Source organism: Zalophus californianus, chromosome 5 (assembly GCF_009762305.2).
Source record: "Zalophus californianus isolate mZalCal1 chromosome 5, mZalCal1.pri.v2, whole genome shotgun sequence".
Taxonomy (NCBI): Eukaryota; Metazoa; Chordata; class Mammalia; order Carnivora; family Otariidae; genus Zalophus; species Zalophus californianus.
This window is the reverse complement of record NC_045599.1, coordinates 92,586,620-92,596,021: the sequence shown is the minus strand read 5'-3', so window position 1 is coordinate 92,596,021 and position 9,402 is coordinate 92,586,620.

Here is a 9,402-nt window from a genome sequence, read left to right as displayed (position 1 = left end):
TTGCATGTTTTGTGTCTTTCGCACGCCGTTCTTTCTCAGAGAGGCTACAGGGTGGCAAAATGCTGCGTGTTGGGTCTTGGCTTCCCAGCGCCCCCACCCCACACAAATCAGTCTGGGGCCAGGTGCAGAGGACACTGGGCCACATGGATTCTCAGCTGTCTCTTGACACAGCAGATTCCAGGGCCTTATTTAGAACCTTTGCTGGGGGGGAGAGGAGGTATGACCACCCTCCCCACCGCCCCAGTAATTCACCTGCTCTCCCCCGACCCTCACCTTGGGTAAGCAAGGGCTCCGGTTCTGGAGCCAGGCTAATTCCCCAGCCTTGGGCACAACCTCAGAACCTTAGTCCTGGGCCTGCCTAGAAACCCTCACTGCCATGGGGTTGGCTGGTTATGCCCCAGGCTCCTGAATTTAGTAGCCAGGATGAGGTGAGCTGGTGACCCAGAGAGGAAGAAAAAATCAAGGCCTTCCTCTGGGAAGGGAGGTGCAGCTGCTTCATCCTCTGAGACACCTGTGCCCCTACCAGCATTGTTAGAATTAAACACCACGTGAAACTATCTGTGTCTTAATGAGAAGATTCAGATAACATTACATACAGCCTAGAAGGAAACTAGAAGAAAAGACCTACAACAGGTAGACAAGTCCTGTCTCTGGGTGGTGTGAAAGTATGTGCAATTTTTATTTATGCATTTCTTTTCTCTGTATTTTCTAAATTTTTCCTTTGAAAAGGCACTATCATTAAAATCATGAGAAAAAATCCTTTTTTAAAAAAAATATATTGCTAGGGACGCCTGCGTAGCTCAGTCAGTTAAGCGTCTGCCTTTGGCCCAGGTCATGATCCCAGGATCCTGGGATCGAGTCCTGCATTGGGCTCCTTGCTCAGCTGGGAGCCTGCTTCTCCCTCTGCCTGGCGTGCTCTCACGCTCTCTCTCTTTCTCTGCCAATTTAAAAATAAATAAATAAATAAAAATAAAAGATAAAATATATTGCTAAAAACTCAAAGATACAGTAGAAAGATATAAAATATTTTTTTGACAAGAGAAGTAAATATATAACCTTTAAAAACTAAAACAATATACAAAGCGGCACCTGGGTGGCTCAGTCGTTAAATGTCTGCCTTCAGCTCAGGTCGTGATTCCAGGGTCCTGGATCGAGCCCCCGCAGCGGGCTCCCTGCTTCGCAGAAAGCCTGCTTCTCCCTCTCCCACTTCCCCTGCGTGTGTTCCCTCTCCTGCTGTCTCTCTCACTGTCAAGTAAATAAAAAATAAAAAAATCTTAAAAACATATACAAAATTATATATAACCCAATGAGAACAGAATGTATATGAGATACGTGACTAATATACAAGATATAAATGTCTGTGTTTATATATTCTAAATGAGAAAATTCTAAGTGAGGTAAATAACAACAATATATCTCCTGGGAGGTCCCCCACTACAACACATACTCAGGGCTCTCTGGAATTTACTTGTCTTTCTCTCTTGCCAGACCAAGAGACGCTCCGGGGCTAAGGGAAAGCCTACTTGTATCTGTGTCCCTCTGAAGACCTGGCACAGAGTAGGTACTCAATAAATGTTTACGCGTGAACAAGCGAATATCTTCTCTAAAAAGAAAAATACACATGAAAATATTTAAGGACAAAAAGTATACCAAAGCTGATGGAAAAAGGTGTCTGATAAGTTAACGAAACAGAGAGGGTGTGTATTCTCTGACAGGAACCCCAAGGGCACTCCCACTACCGGTGTCCCCGCCCCCCCCCGGAGTCCCCTTCTCCTCCCGTTGCTTGTGGACACTGAGCCTTGCCAGGCTGGAGGTCCAGGTAGACAGAAACTCTCTTTGTTCATTTCTGAACCCAAGCTCCCAGCCACAGCTTACTATTCTCAAGAGTCCAGCAGAAACAGGTCAAAGGTAGGAACAAGGCAATAGGCAAGTTGCTCTTTATTCTATCAGACAAAAAGACAGGACCAGGGGCACCCCAAGGATGAGCCCTTCAAGGCAAACCTAGGTCCTCCTGAAGACAGAGCCTTCTCATCCCGGTGCTGCTTCTGCCCCGGGGACAAGGAGAATCTCACACCAGGAACTGGGGGGCAGGGGTAAAGTGTCTCGGACAGATGGGGGACCTGTTTCCCTTCCTATGCCATGGTGCTGGGATAACTTATCTGTTTTCCTTTCTAGACGGGCTGCCCCACACCGGGATTGGGCTTCTCCGTCTTTGTCCATGAAACTAAACAGCTGATGAAATTCAAATGGCATTGAGCTACTCTGTGCTTAGTTATTGAATAAATAAATGGATAAAGACCCATTTTTATCACATTTCCACACCCAGGCCTCTTCACTGGGAACATCAGAATGAGTAATATTTTGGGATTCTTTCAAAAATATTCACTGATCTTCTATCATGTGCAAGGCACAGCTGTGGCCCCCCACACTCATGAGGTTCACTTGTTCTATCATAGCGGCAAGTGACATTTTAAATCTACTCCATGCTATACATATTTTGACTTGAGGGTTTTGTTTTTTGTTTTTGTTTTTTTCCGTTTTAGAAGAAATTAGATTCCGCTCCTGGATATGCATCAAGGAAATGAAAACATGTCCACATGAAATTTGTTGAATGTTCATCGCAGCATTATTCATAATATTCTCAAAATGGAAACAACCCACATGTCCACAAACAACGAAGGAATACATATAATGCATATGGTGTGGCGTATTCATACAATGGAATATTATTTGGCTTTAAAAAGGAATGAAGTACTGATATATCCTACAACATGGATGAACGTGGAAAATATGCTACATGAAAGAAGCCCAGTCACAAAAGATGATTCCATTTATGTTATTTCAGGAAGACAGAAATCCAGAGAGACAGAAAGGATATTCGTGGTTGCCTAGGGTTGGTGGAGGCAGGGGAATGGGGAGTGACTGCTAATGGGGAGGAGGTTTATTTTGGTGTGATGGAGATGTTCCCAAGCTGATTGTGGTGGTGGCTACAAAGCTGGGGACAAATGAAGACCATCAAGTTGTACCTTTCAAATGGTTGAAGTAAATGGTATGTGACGTTATATTTCAATAATGCCATTACAAAACAAAAAAGAAAGGGGAAAATGTCCCCCTTTCAAGCACGCAAAGTGTCATGGAAATAGATTCACAACCAAGTGGTCTGCTTCAGTTTACGAGCAGAATTTTTCTTTTTCAGCAGCCTTGAGCTTGTTCTTCAAGGCAACTTTTCTCCAGTTTGTGCTCAGGAAGCCTCCCTGGCCACTGCCTGTCTCCAGGCCAGGCAAACCCTATGCGTGACCCTGAGCCTGCCTCCTTCCATACCACCCAGCTCCCGCCCCCCTGCCCATACTGCTCGGCTGCTGCCAGCTCCCAGATGCCGGAGCTGCCACCTGGGGCCGTGGCGACGCAAGGGCCGCACAGTGTTGTGATGTGTTTGGATGGGGAGTACATTCGGTGCCAGCGTTACCAGGCTCCAAGGGTGACTAATTCCATCTGCATTTTCGGTTTCAGCTGCCTGGACTGTTCAGCTGGGGAACCTCAAACCTCTCAGCTGTTTTCGGAGAAGCTCGCCCTCCCAGTTGTGGATGCATGAGCTTAATTAAACCCATTTCTCCTGCCCTTTCAGCCGCTACTCCACATGTACGTGCCTAACAAATACTTACTGAGCACCTATGATATGCCAGACACTATTCTGGGGACACAGCAGTGGCAAGACAGAGTTCTTGCTCTAATGGAACAAAAACTACACAGTTTTGTTTTTGTTTTTTTAAAGGAAAAGGGAAAAAAATTAGGTAGTAGTAAAGGTGCTGTTGAGATACACGAGCCAGTGTGAAGTGATTGTGAGTACTACTCTTAGTTGTAGAGGGTGCGGGGGAGTGGCTTCTCTGGGGAGGTAGCTGAGAAAGAGCCATCTGTGTGAAGATCTAGAACAAGAATGGTCTATGCAGAGGAAATAGCATGTGCAAAGGCCTGAGGCAGGACTAGCAATGAGAGCAACATGATCTCTACCTAACAGCCAGTGAGTGAAGAGAGAAAATAGGTTGGAGCAGGCTGGGTTATATAAGGGCCTTCTCAGCCTTGGAGAAGAGCTTTCTTTCTCTTAAATGCAACTGGAAGCCATTGAGGGGTTCACGATACAGGGAGAGGATGTGGCTTACATTTTTCAGAGGTCACTCTGGCTGTTGGGGAGGATAAAGGGGAATGGACAGGTCGTAGGTATGGAGAAACCTGGGACCAGGACAGACTTCAATGTCCTTAAGGGTTCTGGCTGCGTCTGTCCTCCACCTTTTCCATTGTGTCCAGGAGACCACAAGCTCATGGGCAAGAGATCCCCTCCCATTCTAGATCACAGGAGTGAACTTTTCAATACCTTTACTTTTTTTGACACATTTACTTTACTATTTTTACTTGAAATTTCATTTAAATCAATGCTATTTTTACGTAAAGAACATTTTTTAAAAGGAAATAATACCACAGCCAAAAGTCATGAGTTTGATATATGAGTTACTTTTTCCCCCTAATACACAGTAACATACACACACAACTATTAAAGGTTTTTAAATGAACAAGTGAATATAGTCTTTTTTTTTTTTTTACAAGTGAATATGGTCTTAAGACTAAAGGTGAATAGTGAAACTATAAGAAAAAAAGTTTACCAGGAACACACGAATTTGATATACTAGTTATTTTTCCCCAATACATGCTCGGATAAATACTCGGTCATTAAAAAAAAAAAAAGAAAAGAAAAGCTAATCTAAGTACTAGTTCAAATCATCTCATGCTGGTTTGAAAAACAGTAATAGGTACTAGGTACTTCAGTTTTAACTAGGACCTGGCTATGCTACTTATTGGCTGTGTGGCCTTCAGCTTGTTCCTTAACCTCTCTGAGCCTCAGTTTCCTCTTCAGTGAAGTGGGGGTAATAACCGATCATCATGAAGCCGTTGTGAGAAGTATTTAGAACGGTGCCACACAGTACAGGCTCAACAAACATTACCTAGTTTTACAGATCAAGTAGTCCTCAACTAAATTCAGGCTTTCCTGAGCACCTACTGGGTGCTGGGGCCTGTAGTAAGGGCTGAGAGTCCAGAGATAAATAAGACCAGTCTCTGCCCTTAGATTATTAATCACTCAGCTGAGGGGTAGACAAGCTTCCATGTAAGCATATTACAGATGGGGACCCATGAGAAGGAGGTTATAAGGGGTCTAGGTGGTCTAGAGGGAGGAAGGATTGGTTCTGTCTAGGGCAGTCACAGACAGCTTCCAGGAGAAGGTGCTGCCTAATGTGGGTTTTGATGGAATAAAAAGGAATTTGCCAGGTAGATAAAGAGAAATCACATTCCAGGCAGTGGGAACAGCATATGCAAAGGTATGAAGGCCTCAAATAGGCAACTATATTGCTAGAGCGTCAAGTGCAAGAGGTTGATTTGAAGGAGATACCCCAGGTACTACCTTTACCTCAAGCTTAGAAGTCACCTCAACCACCCCACCTTGGTGAGATTTAAATGAGACCATGGGAAAGGAAGGCTGGGCATGGGCCTGGCTCCCAGTAGGTACTCAATACCTGGCTTCCTTATTCTGAGTCCCACTGCCCCCTGCCCCACCCCCACAGCAGTGTGTGGTGGGCTGAGCCAGCCCACAGAGGATGGGAAGGAGTCTCCCAGCTGTCCGCATGCCCGGCCCATCCAGTTCCCAGACTAGCTGAACCAGCCTGTCTTTCCCCTGCCCCACCATGCCCCTATCCACACCCTGGGAGTTCCCAGGTTGCCTGGCTGGGCCTGACCCCAGGAGGGAGGGTCATGGCAAATGAGGTGCATACACATTGCTAAAGACAACCGAGGGACCTGTGTGCTCAGGGCTCAGCACACACAATCCCAACCAAGAACCCCCTCGATGAATATGACCACAACTCTTTCCCTCCCGCAACATGCAGACAAGAGGCCCAGAGTCGGGGAGGGCTTGCCCGAGGTCATCCACTGAAGATCAGGATTTAAATCCAAGTCAGGGACTCCAGGGTCACTTCTTTGCCCACTGTACATGTGTGTGTGTATGTTTTAATCCCCTCCAAGGGCCCCCCTTTCTCCCACACCCCCTGCACCCAAGTCATAGGGAACCACTTGCAGTTCCAGATGGGCCCATTTATTTCACACCTGGTGCCTTCTGCTGGCTATTCCCTCGGCTTGAAATGCCCTTCCTCCACACTCACTCCCCTTCCACCCCTCTTCCACCTGGCCAGCTCCTACTCATCCTTCAGGACCCAGCTAACTGCCTCCTTCTCTAAGAAGCTTTCCCTGATCCTCAGCCCAGCAGGCTCAGTCCAGTCTTCCTCTTCAGTCACAAAGTACCTCTAAATCACAACAACTGAAAGCCCCTGGAAGGTGGAAAACAGCCTCTTTCTCAACTTTGATATTATCAGCATCTACTAATGATTTCTTAATGAACACATGAGAAAAAAAATTCATGAATTAACTGATTTACCGTTGCATGCTCTTAAAGGCAGGGATTGTGTTTAGTGATTTTGTTGTTGCTGAGAGCAGAGCACGGGCATCTCAGCATGTTGGCATGTGCAGCACTGTGCAATGCTAGGGATACTGAGCACACAGACTACAATGTGAATGATATCCCCTGGAGGTGGGCAACAGGCCAGCCTGACCCGTGGCCATTCTGAAACCATTTGCAGCCCATCAGATTGTAGAGCCGAGGGTACAGGCTTTGGATTCAGAATCACTGGGGTTCAAAGTTTTGCCACTTACCCACTATGTGCTCCTGGGCACTTAAGTGACTTAACCTCTTTAAGTTTCTGCAGTAAAATGGGAACCCTCCTCACAGGGCTGCTGTGAGAATTAAAGAGGCCAACATGGAAATGCCTAACATGTAGTATGTCCAGAATAACCGTTCATTTTCTTCCTTGAATATCTGGAATTCTTGTTCCTCTCCTTTAACTTACAGACTGCATAAACAGGCCAGGTTCCCAGATTGGGCTGCAAAACATTTTTATCCTTGTTCCAGAAGCCTGGGCGCTAGGACCAGGTCTAACATACATCAGTAAGGTCCTGTTCCTCTAGGAATTTATCTCACAGAAGCCCTCGTCTATGTGCATGTAACTATACACAACGCATTATGGATAAAAGCAAAAGGCTGGCAATGAGCCACATGAGCATCAAAGGAGGCAGATGAAAGAACTACCTCCTTCTCCATGGCGGGGTACCCCACGGCCTTAACAAAGAGGCAGCTCTCCACATAGGAACAATATGCCATCTCCAAGATAAAGTAAGGGCAAAAGAAAAGTATGGAACAGATTGTTTAATTGACCAGCTGGGGGTCATGATCTGACCCAGAACATGGAAAATGACATGTGACAAATTCTCAGTTCACTCAAGGCTGGTTCATGACTAGTACCACATGGGATGCAGAGGAGAAAGGCTCATTCCTTACACACAATAATCCCGTGAGGCATTAAGAGCTAGTTCTCTCATGGAACCCCACTGGGAAAGGCTGGCCAGACTATCTCCAGAAGGACACATGAGAAACTGATTATCAGTTCCTCAAATGGAGAATCAGGAGACTAAGGTTAGGTATGGAAAGAAGTCACTTATCACAGATCAGATTCTTGGGTACTTCTGAATCTTTTGCCATGGACATGGCCTAACCTGTTAAAATGAAAGCAAACCATTTTAAATAAGAATTTTTTAAAGTCAACATGTATCAATTAGTAATAATTAAAAAATTGCTGTTTGACCTTGGGCAAGGCTCCTGGTGACTCCATTTCCCATCTTTAAAATGGAAAGACCATCCAGAGACAACAACCTAGAGTTCATATCCCAGCACCCACCACTAAGATCCTGGCCTGAGGGCCCCTGCTGGATTTCAGCTGGATTTCACCCTCAGAGGGGTGGGACATCAATTACCACCCAGGGCCGCCGCGGATTTGGACACATGTTCAATGTCCCAGCAACTGGACCTTGTTGTTTACACTCTTTCCCAGGGAACAAGATCACAGTAGCCCCTGGCTCAAGGGGCCTAATTTTAAACACTGGATTCTGGGCAGACAAAAAGGGCAGATTCTGGCTACCTACAAGATACATGCACTAAAAAAAGATGACCCTGAGTGCAGAGGACAGAATAGAGAAATCCGTCTCTCCCTCCTTCCACAAACTGCAGTGAGTGCCTGTCCACTGGCACTACCCAGGGGGAGAAGGCAGGCAGGTGTCAGTGCCCTGGCAGTTCCCATTTTACCAAAGAAGTCAGGAGTCTTAAATTGGACCCCAAAAATCCCATCTAGGAGCATTGTACAAAGTAGATCATTAGCCCCCAGCCAGGTAATGTGTAGGGATCTATTCAAATTTCTTTTTTCATAAGCAGTTTTCATTTATTGGCGTTTTTTGGGTTGTTTTACAATTTGTTTAGGTCAGAATCCTAAATAAGGTCTACACCTGGTGATTGTTTGATGTGTTTCCAAATCTCCCTTATCCCTTTGATTCCCCTTCTATTTGTTTATTTACTTACTGTTTCGCTCTCTTTTTGCAATTTATTTGTAGAAGAAACCAGCTGTCTATATTTTCCAGCATCTGAAGTTGGCTGGCTGCAACCTTGAGGTGCCTTTTAACATGTTCCTCTGTCCCCTGTAGTTCCTGTAATTTGTTCAAATCTAGGGGCCTGATCACATTCGGGTTTGAGTTTGGGGCAAGACTACATCATGGTTGGTGCATGTTCTTCCATCAGGAGGCTCATCCTGTCTTTTTGTGCTGCCCAAATCATCCATTAGGGGTTCACGATGTTGTGTCTCTAATTCTATCATTTCTTCTACACTTTTAAGCATGTATAAATCTATAAATAGAAACTTCCCTCTATCGACCATTTGATTACCCTGAGGTACCATTTATATAGGAAGGGTAAGATTAATTATAATCTTTTCCTTTTCTTTAGGAGCTTAAATCCTTTTTGGTACAATAAATATGTACTTGCAGTATGAATAGGCACATTATTCTGAGCCTCTGTAGGCCACCCGTAAAATGGAGGTGCTGGTGAACTCATAGCCTTATTCTGGTACGTGTGGAGAGCTCAGTTCTCTTATCAAAGGCTGTGTCCATGCATGCTTTCTATGAACTGTAGAACCAGGGCACGCAGCAAGGGTTTTCAGTCTCTCCCCTGCCCCAGCCTCAGCCCAAAAGCACTCCTAGAAGATGGCAGAAGCCAGCAAGCCCAAGCAGTGCACACACCCACTTTGCCTCTGGTGGCCCCTTCTGCACCAGTTTCCTATGCAGTGAGGATGCCAGTGCCTCCCTCCCAGGGAGGCTCTGGGTACTAAATGAGAAAATGTGGTCATTGGCCTGACACCTTAGTAAACCCAGGAAGGGGGCCTCTCCCCATTCTCACACACACACACACACACACACACACACACC